This window comes from Neovison vison, chromosome 3 (assembly GCF_020171115.1).
Source record: "Neovison vison isolate M4711 chromosome 3, ASM_NN_V1, whole genome shotgun sequence".
Taxonomy (NCBI): Eukaryota; Metazoa; Chordata; class Mammalia; order Carnivora; family Mustelidae; genus Neogale; species Neogale vison.
The window spans coordinates 45,532,652-45,547,579 of NC_058093.1; the positions used below are offsets into that span (position 1 = coordinate 45,532,652).

The window sequence follows — 14,928 nt, forward strand, 5'->3', positions numbered from 1 at the left end:
ATCCCTCAGTGCAGCACCCAGCATGGGACAGGTGGGCCCTTCTCCCTGACCCTCTGTAGTATCTTCCCTCCAGGTCATTCTTTTAAAAATTTCAGTTTATGTGGAGCGCCTCGGTGGCTCAGTTGGTTAATCGTCTGCCTGTGGCTCCGGTCCTGACCAAGCCCCACATCAGGCTCCCCGCTCCAGCTCTCCCATGCTTGTGTTCCCTCTCTCGCTATTTTTCTCTGTCATAAATAAATGACAATCTTAAAAAAATTTTTTTAGTTTATTTAACTTATTGTATTTTTTTATTATGATGATTTTTTTCAGAGCAGTGTAATCTTGGTCACAGCAAAATTGAGGAAAAGTAGAATGATTTCCTGTGTACCCCCCCACCTCCGCACGTGCACAGCCTCCCTTGTCGTCAGCGTCCTCCACCAGAGGGTGCATCTGTCACAGTTGATGAACCTACCCAGACACGGCCTCATCACCCCAAAACCAGAGGTGCGCACTATGCAGGTTTGCACAAATGTACAAGGTCATGTGTTCTTTACTGTGGTGTCATACGGAGTATGAGAATCCTCCGGGGCCCTACCTGTTCATCCCCTTCCCCCGACCCCCCCATTCCCATCGACCCCTGGCGACCAGTAATGTTCTTACTATCTCTGTAGTTTTGCCTTTTCCGGCAGGTCCTACAGTTGGAATCATACAATATGTAGGTTTTTCTGATTGGCTTCTAATAATACACATTTGAAGTTCCTCCCTGGCCTTCTGGGCTCAGTAGCTCATTTTGTTCTGGGGCTGAGGGACATGGCCATGCCTGCAAACCGCAGTCTGTCCATCCACCTACCAGGGGACATCTGGGTTGCTTCCAGGTGCTGGCAATTACGCATAAAGCTGCTGTCAGCATCTGTGTGCAGGTTTGGTGTGGCTCTCAGTTTCCAGCTCCTTTGGGTAAATAGCCAAGCATGCAGGGGCTGGCATGTACTTTGAAGAGCAGGCTTAGTTTTGTAAGACATGTCCCGCTGACTTTCGGGGGGGGCCGCCCCATATGCGTCCCCACCAGGTCCTGTGGCCCCTGTCTCCCCTACCCCCGCGGTGGGTGTTGTCAGCCTCCCGGGTTTGGCTCCTCTGGTAGCTACTGTGTGGTGTCTCACTGCACTTCAGGCCATTCTGCACATGGTCGGCCAGGGAACTTTCCAGGTCACCAGTATGGTCTAATGAGGTCAATGTTGATGGACTTGTGGGCACCACCGACCTCTCTGTGGTACTGTCCTGGTGGGGCTGTGGGCCCTGCTCACTCTGGTGCTTGAGCTGCCCCTCTGAGCGCCTCCAGATGGGTTCTGCGCAGCCCTCCGTCTGCCCACAGACCTGCACCTCCACTCCTGCCACCACCCCAGCCCAGCAGCCCCTCCTCGGGGGCCTGCCATGCATCACATGAACCCAGGGCCCGGGACGCCCCAGCAGGAGCAGCAGTGGTCCCGTTGTGGTCAGTTGTGACTGACCCCAGGCCCTCTGTCCACCTGTCAGAGGGGAGTGGCTGAGGGACCACGTCCTGGTCATCTTGGCCGTGAGTATTCCTGGTCGGGTCCACGGCCACACACCAGGTCAGTGCAGGGCATGTGTTCACACGATGCAAAAAGGCTGGGTGGTGCCGGTGACGCTGCGTCCGTGATACGAAACCACATTTTCCCCGTGACAGGGGAGAGTATTTGTGATGGATAATTCTCCAGCTGCCTTTGGAAGAGAACATGCCTGGCAACGTGGGGGTCTGAGTTTGCCACTGAGAACGGCCAGCCTTGTCGTGTAAGGGCCTTTTCCATCCTGTGAACCAGTGGCTGTTTGCAGGATGGGGCTCTGATACTGGACGGGCCACGTCCCCTAAACTGCTGTTGCAGAAGGGGAGAGAGAGAGAGAGAGAGAGAGAGAGAGAGAAAACCACTACAGCTCATCCTAGTGGTGGAAATATCAGGAGAGGGGGTGCCTATGGAGCTGGGGTGGGGGTCTGTGACTTGGGGAGTGAAATACCATACCGATGTTCTCTCCTCTGCCCTCAGAACACACACACACACACACACACACACACACACTCTTCCCAGGAAGTACCCATTCTCACCAGGCTCTATGCAGTGGCTTTGGGACTGGGGGGACGGTAAGAACCCAGCCTAGTTCCTGGAGTGCATGGGCCCTGGTGGGATAGTCGTGGCCGGGTGCCTGTCAGTACAACAGCAGAGAGCACTGTCCCCTGGCCTGCCGGCTGTGGGTGCCTCCCGTGTCACAGATGCCGTGCCTGAAGACCAGACGCAGAGATGAGATACCACCCTCATCAAATGAAGCTGATGGGTGGGCTGGGAGGCCGGTGGGGGCGAGGGCTCTAGGGGCACCCCCACGGCTGGGTGATGGAGGAAGGAGGACCAGCGGGGAAGCAGAAGGTGGAGGCATGCATATCTGGGGGGTAGTGCGTGGGGGAAGGACGCCCGAGGGAGGCTGTCCCATCAGCAGGGGCCAGCCGTGAACAGTGGGGGTGGGGGGGTTGAGTGGAGGGAAGAAGCTATGGGAGCTCCAAGGAGCACTGCGATCTGGGGAAGGCAGAGGCTGGGTCCCTCCCACCTGAACTCCAGCCACTGGGGATCTAGCCCCTGGGTGCACCAGACCGTGGGTCCCAGAGGACTGGACCCCCTCCAGGCTCCTGGAGGTCCCCTGGGACAGCTGTTTTAGACGAAGCTCTGTAGGGCCCCGAGGCCTTTTCTGCATTGGGGCTGAAGCTGGTGGGCCCCAAGCCTTGAACTGACCATCTGCCCAGATCTGCTCCCTCATTCTGGTGCCCGTGGTGCTTCTGGTGATTCTGCAGCTGTGCAAGACCTAGGTAACCCATGGCTGTGCGCTTTGGCTCAGAGGAGGGGTGAGGAGGCTGTCGAAGGTATGCAGCATGGAGGGGCATGGCTGGCCCAGGCCCCAGCCCCCACTGTGTCACTCTGCCACACTGTTATGTCACTCAGGGGGTCCGCATGAGAGAAAGTCTGTTTTGGGGGTCGGCTGCTGAGCAGCCTTGGCTGTGACCATCAAATCACCACGGTCTGAGCTGGGACTCTCTGGGACCAGGGCCCCCACACTGTCCAGTGTGGCCCACTCACGTGGATGCAGTGACTGGGCTCAGTGTGGCCATCAGCACCGTGTGAATGGGACATGTCCTAAAGGCTCAGCGAGAATTGAGGAAGCCCTGCATGTTAGGCCTTGTGCCTACCCCCAGGATGGTCCAGCAACTGGGGTGGGGGTCATTCACTGCATTTTCTAGACCTGGGTGTGGGTCTCGGAGGGGTCATGAGCCATCAGGCCCCATTCACATGCTAGCTGATGGCCAGGATTGGGATTGAATTTATGCCCTCCGACCCCATGATGGTGCCTTTTTCCGTCTTCAGGGTTCTACAATCATGAAGAGAGAATGGTTTCCTGTCCTGTACTCTCAGGGGGCTCTGATGTCTGCAGGTTTCAGGTTGGTCTGGAGATGTGGAGGGTAAGGAAGGAACAGATGTGAGGGTCATGGCTAGATGTTTGCACAGGGGTCCTGCTGGCTGGGAGCAGCAGCTGCAGGGACCGATACCAGTGACCGGGGGAATGCCGAGCAACAAGAAGTGATGGACGAGTTGTCAGATCACGTCAGAGGGGAGAGTGGGGTGCAAACATATGATCGTTCCAGCTGTTTCCTGCAAAGGGCATGGCCAGGGAGGACTCCGTGGAATGAGATCAGTGCGTACAAAGCTCACTTGAAAGCGAGCGACGTGGGTTTGTTTGCTGGGGAATCACGTCAAGTGTGGTGAGAAGCACTTTTCAAGAAACGATTTCACAAGAAGGCCTGGCACAGGCTATGGCTGTGGCTTGTTTACCATCATGGAGATGGAACTTCATCCTTTCGGAAAGAGCAATCTGGGCTTCTTGGGAAAATCTTCAGAGGGCAGGCAGCAGAAGCGAAAGTAGATAAATGGGACTCTATCAGACTTATTGAGCAGGGTGAATAAGGCCACCTATGGAGTGCTAGAACACATTTGCCCATCCCATATCTGAGAAGGCATTAATATCCAGAACATGTGAAGAATGTCTGCAGTTTAACAACAACAGCAGCAAAACCCAGATGATCGGATTTTTAAAAAAGGCAAAGCGTGGCGTAGACATTTCTGCAAAGATGATAACGAATGGCGAATAAGGTCATGAAGAGACGCTCTGCATTACTCCTCATAGGACAAATGCACATAAAAACTACAGTGAGCCCTCACGTCACGCCCATCGGAACAGCCAGTGCCGCAGAAGGGAGAGGTGAGGGCGGTCGAGGACGCAGAGAAAGGGACCCCTCGCACCCCATCGCTGGGGGCGTGAGATGGTACAGGTGTCATGGAAGCAAGTTCTTTCTGCAAGAAGTTAAATATGCACTTACCTTAGGACCCAGCGATCCTCCTTCAGGGTATGTCCCCAGGAGAACTGAGGGCAGGGTCCTTCTGGAAAGATCTGCACTCCTGTGTTCATAGCCATATCATTTACATTTTTTTTTAAGGTAGGAAGATACATTGATTTTCAGTCCAGGTACCTTAAATACTTCATCTCCTTTGACTTTGACAACTTTCAGATTTAAGTTTTTGTTCTTTTTTGTTGCGATATCCTCAACATAGAACACTGTATCGGTTTTAGGCAGACAACACAGATTTGATATTTGCGTTTGTTGTGAAATGGTTGCCACAGTGGATCTAGCTAACATCAGTCACTGCAATAGTTACAAAGCCTTTTTCTTCTTGTGATGAAAATTTTTAGGATCTTCTCTCTTCGCAACTGTCAAATTTGCCGTGTTATTAGCTGTAGGCGCCATGCTGTGTGCAGTACCCGCCCCTGGCCCCCAGGACCCATGTGTCTTGTCATGGGACGTTTGTACCTTTGGACTGACTTCACCCCATCCGCATCCTGACTAATGGCAGGATGTCATTCTTTTTAGGGCCAAATAGTATTCCACTGTGTTTCTTTCTTCATTTATTGCTGGGCACCTAGGTTGCTTCTGTTTCCTAGTGATCGCAAAGAAAGCCCCGCACATGTGTTTTTTATTACAATTAAAACAAAACTCTGAGGAGGTGTTGCTTCCATAGTAACTGGAAGAGGAACAACTCTTGGGCAGGGCAGTCCCACGGCAGGTCTGCTCTGGCCCCACTCCCTGAACCAGCTGGCCAACTTGGTTTGGGGGGGGGTTGACTGGTCAGAGGAGTGGTCTCAGGAGATCAGCCCTGGGTATGTCAGGGCTTCCAGCATCTCCCAAGTGGAAGGGATACTCTCCAATTTCAAAGGGAAGATTGAATCCAAACTCTTACAGAAATCAGAGCCCCCGTGTGGCTTTTTGTTTGTTTGTATTTCAACTTAGTAACGTTTTGGCCAGTATGGGGAGGGAAGAGTGATGGTCTCTCTTTTCTAAGAGTTGAATTACATGTCTATTAATTTGATTAGAGATGTGTCTTCAAGGTCATGCAAACAAAGCTTCCAGATGCTCTAGGAAATGTGAATTAGGAAATAACACCTGCCTGGGGGAGAGGCGGGCCTTACCAGGGATGTGGCCACGTCAGCCCCGGAAGATGCCCATTGAGCCTTAGGCACCTGGGCTCTCGGTGGGCAGATGACCGGTGTTTCCCCCTTTTGCAGGTGGAAAATCCGAAGGTCATGGACACACCGCCAGAAGCATATACTCAGCAGAGTAGTTTACAATAGCTGGTATGATGGGATGGATGTATTCTTTCTGAGCATTTTCTGTATGTAGTACACACATTTATTGAGCACTGGCTGTTTGTAGTCTTCCTGCTTGGTGCTGGAGACATGAAGGTGAGGTTGATTTGGTTTGTCCTACGGAAGAATTGCCTTCCAGCCAGGGACACAGGTAGGTAAGCAACTAGTTATGATCCCACCTGTCAGTGTTGGTTATTGGTGGTTTGAGAATAAGGAAGGGATGGATTGTCCCCTGGACACCATGGGGTGGAACTAGGCATGGCACTCTGGTGGATTTGCTCAGTCATTCAACAAGTATTTGTTCTGGGACTGGGTGAGGGGAAGGATGGGCCCAGGGCCACGGAGCTCATCCTGGCAGGGAGTGGACATCAGACACAGGTGCTATGAAGGAACGTTAAGAGGAGAGCATGGTGGGGAACTGGGGTTGTGGCTGTCGCTTACAGCTTCTCTCGAGCAGAACCGAAAGCAGTGAGGGTCCTGCCCTGCAAGGGTGTGCATGGGATTGGGGTGGGCAGGGCGTCTGGAGGGAGTGGGGGAGACAGGAGCTCTAAAGACACTTGGATGTCCATACATGCACATTCCTGAACACAACTCAGGGTCTTGATAAACCACCCTGCCAGGGGAGGACGGAAGCAAAACTTGACCAAATGTCACATTGTCTGGAAAGACTTGATAAGTGAGCCTGTAAGGAATGTTCTGGAACATCTCAGCTCCAAAAACAAAATAATAAAATGTGTTTGTTCAGGTCTTGCTCAAGAGAAGCTGGAAGCCTGTGATTCATCTCTCCCTCTACTGTCCCTGTCCCCTAGCCTGTCCTCAGAATGGGACTCTGGTGTGCATTGACTTAAAACAGTGTTGGTGTCTCGCTCTACACTGACTGACCAATATTTCCTCAAGAAAAAAAAAAAATTCACTTGTAGTTCTACCTCTTGCTGAGACAATCTCCGTGTCTTGGAGATCCTAGCAAACTCTCTGAGAGACTCTGGGCATGACACAGGCAGAGCCACGGCTCAAGGATGCTGATGGGTGAGGGGAGCCATCATCCCAAGTGATGAGGTCCCTGGGAATCGCAGACCAATGTTGGCAGCTCAGGATTGGCGGCCACCGTCTGTCACGGGGAACAACAGCTTCGAGAACACAACTGCCTAGAGGCTTAGTGGGTGACTAAGTCCGGAATATGGAAACCAAATTTGCTTAAGAACCTCGACTTGCCTGCTGGGTTTATCTTAATCACACACGCAGGCTTCAAATGTTCAATGTCGCTGTTTAATACCTTTCTTTCACAAAAGAATGGGAAAGTGTAAGGATTTAGGGCAGATGAGACACTGCAAAGCTCCAGGGCTGCTCTGAGATGTCACTTAGGTTTGGGGTTAATTCGTGTCCTGCACGGACAGCAGCCCGCAGACTCACTCCCTGTCGGGCTCTGTGCTATGCCCACCTGGCCCCGCCCACCTCCGGCTGCCAGCAGGTTATTCTCTAAAGACATAGATTTTGGCCCTTTCCTCTTCTTCTGGAGCAGAGGCTTCTCTCCCCAAAGATGGAGGTGAGCACTCCGGGGGTGCTGGCTGTGATTCAGGTAGAAGAGATGCCTGCCTGAGGCTCCTCCTGGCTCCCGAGCCTCCCCGACGCAAGTAGGGTTACACAAGGGGGGTTCTGGGTTCTGGTGTCTCTCTCTCCTCTCTGCATCATGCTGGAGTCCCTCCCCCACCATGGGCACCTGCAGTCCACTGGGCTGTCAGTGACTTGGTGTAGAATGCATGAAGGAAAAAAAATAAATCAAGTCAATCAAGCAAGAAGCTGGTTGGAGGATTTGGAAGGACCACTCAGCAGACATAGCCCAGACGGATTTTCCTTTCCCTCCTGCCAGAAGATGCAGGAAACAAGGCAGAGAATATGGACTACACTTGCTGGCTTTACCACCTCTCGAAGGCTTTGACCTAAGTGAGCAAACCCTGGCCAGGGAGAGGGGACATCTGGAGGCCGTCTGTCTCAGGCCACAGTGGACAGATTGTAGAGGGGGACATGGCGGACGCTTGGCCGTTCAAAGAGCCCTCATGGCAGATGAGAGGGAAGGCCCGGCTACAGGTCCCTGCCAAGGATGAGAAGGCCACTTTAGTGCGACCCACGGGGACAGCCTCCTTGCCGTTCTTCCAGAAGCTTCTCCCATGGAGGGAACTGAATTTTGTCAAAAGATGAAAGAAGAGCAGATGAAACGTATGGGACAGCAGCTAAGCATCATAACAAAGGGTTCCTCCCCGATGCTTTATTTTTCATGGGGCTGGCATTTGTTGTGCCGGAGGAAACCATAGAGTTCACGTCACCTTGCAACACAGTTTGGCTTTCACTGAGCTGGACATTTAGGACTAGATGGGGGCCAAGAAAATGCTGTGAGCCTCAGCTCCCCGACAGGGGTCACAGGAATGCTATCAGTCAGGGCAGACAGATTCCCATGATGCCGGCCGAGCTGCTGGGGGTCATGGGTTTTGTGCATTTTTCCCCTGTCCCCAAGCACCCAAACCATAAATAAACAGATGGGAAGGCTACCTCACAGATCCTTGACAAAGACCTCTGGAATAGTGAAGCTTAGGCTCAAGAGAAAGTTTACTTCAGAAGATCCTGATGCAATCGAGAAAAAATAAATAAAAGACAAAAACTGTTTCTCATGGGACTCCCCGATCCGGCAGGGCTGGAGGGTGGGGGCCCCTGAGGCCTGCAGGGGAGGGCTCAAGTCCTCACCAGCTAACCGGCTGGGAGCCTGAGGTCCTGACTGGCCTTGCCCCTGCCCCGTGGGTGAGTGTGTGAGGGTGACCAGGGTTTTCAGGGACAGGCAGCAGCCGCCAGGCCCTCCGGAGGGAAGGAGATGGAGGGCCCTCAGTGGCTCATCACTTTCCTTTAGTCCTAAGAATTTCGACATCGGGAAGAGCAAAGCCTAGGGAGAGAAGACTGTCGAATGTTCTATGAACAACCTCTCTAAGTGGTGTCAGCCCAAAAGGTGCTCTGTCTGGTTGACTCCCTTCTTCTGTCCAGGATCATTCAGCCTGTAATGGGGGACCCCTGGTGTGTCAGCTCCACCTGGGGACTGGGAAAACCATCCTTTGGGGACAGTCCCCAGTGCACAGAAACAAGCTCAGAAGAGGAACACCTCTCAGGACATTTGTCAAACAGCGACACCTAAACTCATCCAACACAAAAAACAAAAAGGAGAAAAAATAAGGAGGCAGACCCATCTCATTAGGAACTTAGATAAAATTTTAGGTAAAGTGTAAGAATTATGAATTCTGTAATATTTCTTTTTTTTTGTTATGTCCAGTTAGCCTCTGTATAGTACATCATTGGTTTCAGATGTAGTGTTCAATGATTCATTAGTTGCATATAACACCCAGTGCCCATCACTTCACATGCCCTCCTTTGTACTTTCTCAAGCTCAACACCCCAAAAAGCAAATAATCCAATCAAGAAATGGGCAGAAGACATGAACAGACACTTCTCCAAAGAAGACATCCAAATGGCCAATGGACACATGAAAAAATGTTCAACATCACTTGCCATCAGGGAAATACAAATCAAAACCACAATGAGATACCTACCACCTTACACCAGTTAAAATTCTGTAACGTTTCAAAAGAATAAGGCCCGTGACATGGAGGTTTGACTGATGGATGGAGCAATTTAAGGTACTTTCCCAGGGGTTTGACACACTCTGGCAGGATGAGTCCCCAGAGAAATTATTCCTAATCTTTACCTCAGTTATGCAACTTGACACATCCACTGTCGAAAGGAGAGACAGTCATCTCAATAAATACTAAAATTGCCTTTGACGAGATTTCAGTGTATTTCTGATACACTGAACTCCTTTTTCATATTTAAAATTTTCAGAAGCTAATGTAGAAAGAATCTTCCTTCCCTTCATGGAGTATCAATCCCAAAACTGATGTGACACTGGAGTCATTAGTATGAATGTCAAGAGCGTTCTCACCAACATAGTACTGGGCCCTAACATTGCCTTGAAATTTTTAAATGGTTCTGTAGGATAGGAAAAAGAAATAGAGGTAAGGTCTACTGGAAAGCAGAGCAGTAAAGAATACTGTCTTCCAGGAACCCAGCCTCTCATCCCATTCCCCCTACCCCAGAAAAATCCATTCAAAACCAATACAAGGACGAGACAGTTTAGAATGGAGGCCAGTTACTACTACATGAAGATACTTTTTAAAAACACCTTCGTACACGCTAGCAATAAGCCATTAGCTCAGGTGATGAAACCCTAAGATGTCATAAAACAGACAATATATAATACCTCCTAAATACTATGAGAAACGGGGAGGGCCTTAAGAAGAACAATTTCTTAGCTGGGGAATCCAGCCGAGTGTTTGTGTGAACGAGGAGCTCTGTCTCCTGTGAGGCTGTTTGAAAGAACTTACTATTGTGACCATGACATTTATTCTCCCGGTTAATTCAAATATTTAATGTAATTTTTAATTCAACAAAATTCTTCTTGGGTACAAGTGGAAGATGAAGGCAGCCGCCGTGTCCAAGAGTGTCTGACAAAGGACCTTGGGGAGGAAGGACTATGACTGGCAGGCGTGGGGTCGCAGGGCCCTGGTGTTGGGGGGGGGGCACTGGAAAGGGTGCAGGTGGAGAAGTGGAAGGAAGCGGGATGAAATCGAGCCATGGAGAGCTCTGGAAGGACCTGGACATCGGTCAGGTCCGAGTCAAGGGGATAGTTCCCGTGAGTGGGGCTGAGTCCCAAAAGTCCAGGATCAGGCAGGTTTACGCAAGAAGAGCCCTAGAGGTTGTAAAGATGCCCGGCACTTGGGGTGTCCTCCTGCCGGACAGCACCCTCTGTCTCCACGAGCCAGCACGTGGGTGGTTAGTGCCGGTGCCTCCTGCCCCACAACCTGGCCTCGTGCCTCTCTCTATCAGTGTCCACGTGGACACCTGTCCATGGGGGGATGGTCTTCTGTGGTCTTCTAATCTGGAGTTACATGACAACCGAAGACCACCAACCCTGCAGCAGCTTTAAGAGGGACGGGGAGTCCCTGCCTAGGCGCAGTGGCCTCGAGGCTGTTTACGGTCCCAGGGATGTGCCAAGAGTGGTTGCAGGGGGTGCGGGCCATCCGTCCAGCTTGCTCTCGGTCACGGCCACAACCACATAGCTGAGCTGGCTGGAGAGTTTTCCGGGTGAGCTTGCCACCCCCACTTTAATGTGGAGTCTGTTCCTCCAGGAGGTAACATGGACTGAAGACGTTTTCTTTCTGACTGCGCAGGCTGAGTCTTCCTGGGCCCACAAGCTGTCTATGGCGGACGAATGTCGTGGCAGAAGTGGGGGGCCGTGCTTCCAGGTGGGGAGTCGATGAGCTCCCATTCCAGCTGACCACCTCTAAGAGCCGGCTTTCTTTTTAATGTTTCATTAAATGTTGGTGTTGGAGGCTGCGGTAAGAATTCGTCTATTAAACATACCAACCGGAGGCATGTAATCGTAGAGAAAGGCGGATGCCCAGGTCATGAAAAGCGAGACCATAATTTCAAAAGCATTCTGAGTGTATCGTATCAAGTTGCACCATGTGCTTGGTACAGAGAAGGACTCCAGCAGGCTCCAGAACGGCAGGAAGGGCTGCTGTCACCAGGGCGGGTGGACACACACTCTTTTCCAGCTCTGTCCCTGCTGAGCCTGGGCGTCCCTCATGGTGGGGGTCTGTCCTTGTTTTACCTGGACGCACACATCTAGGGGGAGATGTGGGATTGGTGGCCTCCCAAGGAGATCAGTAATCCGGGCTCTGTTGGAGCAAGTGGGGGCGGAGGGCCAAGTGTCCCAAGGGGATGCCCTGTCAGTGAGGTGACCGTCCCTGCCCCTCTTCCTGGGACTGTCCTGGTTTATCTTTGTTTCTGAGTCTAACAGTGCCTCTTTTGCTCTCGTGGTCCACTTCTGCTGGTGCATTGTATGGTCCTTCTGTGCAGGGCACACGCATGCACACTCTCCAGGGCTGTTCTGCTAAGCTCTGCGGCTACTCAGGGGAAGGTGTGCGGTAGAACGGCTCATGGATTTTTCCTCTGCCTTGCTACCCCTTCCCCACTCCGCACGTCCAGCCAGGGAGGTGTGTGCTGAAAATCCCTCCCCCGTGATTCTGATGCCCTGCCCCCACCTGCTAAACCAGGGGCCTGGGGACTGTCTGGACATCATCATCATTATTATTTTTAAAGGAACATGGGCACCACTGTCCAGACAAATGACCTCTATGGCCTGTGCCTCCTTCAGCGAGCTCTGGCTGAGCACACTCACGGCATCTGACAGGGTCGCAGAGAGCAGGGACAAGGGCCTCTGCATGTCTGTGCTCCTCCCGGCCCACCCATGCCCTCCGCCTGCAGGGAGGACTCCTACCCGGGCTGGGTTCATATGTGTGGGCACGGCCCCCAGACCTGCCAGCTCACCATCCTGGCTCAGCTCCATTCAGCAGCCCGCTCTTGAGCATTGCTGGAGTCAGCACACAGCACATTCACCCTCATGCACACACACACACACCACACATGCATAAGCACGTACTCACGTGCACACACACACCATATACACCCACATGTGCGCACAGCACATTCACACTCATGCATACACACTACACAATACTCAGATGCACACACTTACATACACACTCATGAACACACCACATGCACACAAACGTGTGTGTGCACACACTCACACACACACCATATACACACTTGTGCATGCGCACACACACGGCCACGCCCATAGGTCAGGATTGCATGGGGATTCAGGCTTTCAGGCCTGGCCCTTCTGGCTCCGAGTCTTCTGTCCTGGGAGACTCCTTCCCCATTCTCAGCAGGAATCTGGGCTCCCAGGTGTGAGGCCCTGTGGGAGCCAGGCCGCGGGTTCAAATTCTCCCGCACACCCTGTCTCCCTGCTGCACCGGTTCTGATCTCAGGCCGCTGTAAAGAAGACAGGGCCTGGGAAATGCATCAGTGCTTTGCTCCCCTCTGTGCTGCAGCCCTGACAGGCAGAAGCCGGGCGTCCTTGGCCTTGCCCGTGTGCCCTGCTTGGCAGAGCAGACCGCACTCTCGAAGCATGTGTAAATTTAATTTGGGTTCGCGTTGACTCATGCAACTCTAATTCCAGAGCCTCTTTGCCTCTGCTCAGGTCGGCCTTCCGAGGCACAGCCACCAATGTGCAGCCCGCCTCCTCCCTGGCCTGGCCGTGCCCCCAGGAGTTAACGATCTGTAGAAATACTTGGCTGCGGGAGCAGAGCTCCTCACCCGTCCTGAGCTGTGAACTGCTCACGGATATGCGTTGCCCCTGGGAAGGGGGCTCCCCAGGAGTGGAGCTGCCGTGATCGCCTGCTCCTGAGCATTTGCTGAGCACAGAGATTGTTTTTACAAAAAGGAAGGGCGTTCTCTGCGTGCTGCAGAGACCTGGGCAGTCCCGGCTGCTCAGAGCAGCTGAGAGACAGGCGGCCTCGGGCCAGGACGGGCAGGCCTCAGGGGACAGCCGGGCTCCAGGGAGGGTCTGGGCCCCACGGCTTTGCAGACACCTGCCATCCCACCCTGGTGTGCTACTGGCCCATGCTGTGGGTAGCTTGTCTGCTGTGGCCCAGGGGATGGAACTGGAGAAGGCATGAGGGCAGGTCTGCCGGACAGCACTGTCCCGAGTGCAGATGTTGCCCCAGCCTGAGACCTTGAGCCCAAGAGCGTTCAGACAGGCCTAGAAAGCAGCTGGGGTCTGTGTGTTCCTGGAGGGACTTGGGGCCTCCACTTTCTGCCTGTGGCACTTCAGTGACCCTGGAGGAGTGTCGCAGCGTCCCCTAGGCCATTGTAAGGATGGGTAGAGGACGTCTCCTGCCCACAGGGACTGTTCTGGTGGCCCTCTTGTCCTTGTTGTCCTGAGAGCACAAGTGGGGGCCAGAGCAGCCCCATGCAAGTGTGGATGGTGTTTTGCCACATTACTTGTCGCAAACATTCTCTGCTGATTTGAAATCCACTCGTGCTCGCTTCTGCAGCTGCTGTTCCTGAGGAACTAGGCACTTGACATTAAACAGGACAAATAAGGAGGGAAAAACAGTGGAGGGGGAGGGGTGGGAGACACCAGAGAAGGGACGGAGGTGGGCTGACCCAGACTGCACGGTCCTTTAGTTCCAGTGGGAGGGAAGGATTGGGACTTTGGAGACAGAGCAGGGGAAACATTTGGTGTGGGAGTGCAGGAGTTTTCTAGAAGCCTGGCCTGGGAAGAATCCCGGGAACATGGAGGGGGTCAAATTAGGTGGACCCCAGCTCCAGGGGCATTCAGAAGGGATGCGGATGACATGCTGGCTCTGCCTTGTGGAGAGGGAGGTGGCCCTCGGGAACAAGAAGGTGAAAGAGGCCGTGTTTTCACTGCTTCCCAGATGTATGGTGCTCAGAGCTGTGGCTTTGTCTCCTTGAGTGTCTGCAACACATCAGTAAAGATGGCAGAGGAGCGGCAGTCTGCAAAGCCCCGGGGGCAGGGGCACTGGGTCTGGTTTCAGTTCGTCCTTCCCCCAGCATCCTGCCTGTGTATCTCTTCTTCCTTTCAGAAATCCTTCTGTTAACACCAGCCCCTCCCCAAGAAGGTACTGGGAGGACCCTCCTCCCTGAACATCTGGGAAAACGTGGCATCGCATGCCTTCGCCCAGTTCCTCTGAACCATGTTTGTGAGATGCCGGCTGTGCCCCAGGGAGAACATGGGAGCCCATACTCCAGTCTCCTTGAGATTCTAAAAAACCATGAGACCCCTGGGGACCATGGAGACTCCTGGACCAGGTCCCCCCACTGCTACCTGGGAGAAGGGAGGTCTAGCTCGGAGACAATAGGTGACCAAGTTCTCTCCGACAGCAGGAGACGGGGGAGCAGGAGGGCTTAGCCTGACCTGATGCAAGCTTCTTTGGAAAGCAGCCTCATGCCCCATGGCAGGTTCTGCTACTGGAGTTCTGAAGCCCCTCTTGATGTGGGGTGACCCCCACTGTCTGCCAGCCACACCGCAGGGGTCCAGGTGCCGGTCTTGGAAGAGCTTCCCAGGCCAAGCGCTGATTAGTTAACAGGCCGCAGGGGTGTGGTGACCCTGCAGGTGCCCCCAGACAGGACAGGGTGAGATGAGAATGCCCTTTCCCCCTCCTGGGTGCAGACGTGAGACCTGTGTGAGGCTGGTCCAAGGTCACCTTTGTCACAGATGAAGGCTGAGAT

The 14,928-nt window shown here is 53.1% G+C and overlaps 1 protein-coding gene across 2 annotated transcripts in view; it reads left to right on the forward strand.

Moving 5' to 3' along the window:
• Window positions 1-14,928, forward strand: part of TWIST2 (twist family bHLH transcription factor 2) — a 50,294-nt gene that overhangs the window by 16,004 nt on the left and 19,362 nt on the right. Inside the window, exon 2 of one of the 2 annotated variants that reach the window (XR_006383809.1) lies at window positions 310-483. The exons of the other annotated variant lie outside the window; for it this stretch is intronic. The gene's annotated coding sequence lies outside the window, so the exon portion shown is untranslated. The remainder of the gene's footprint in view (window positions 1-309; window positions 484-14,928) is intronic. 2 annotated transcript variants of the gene reach the window in all.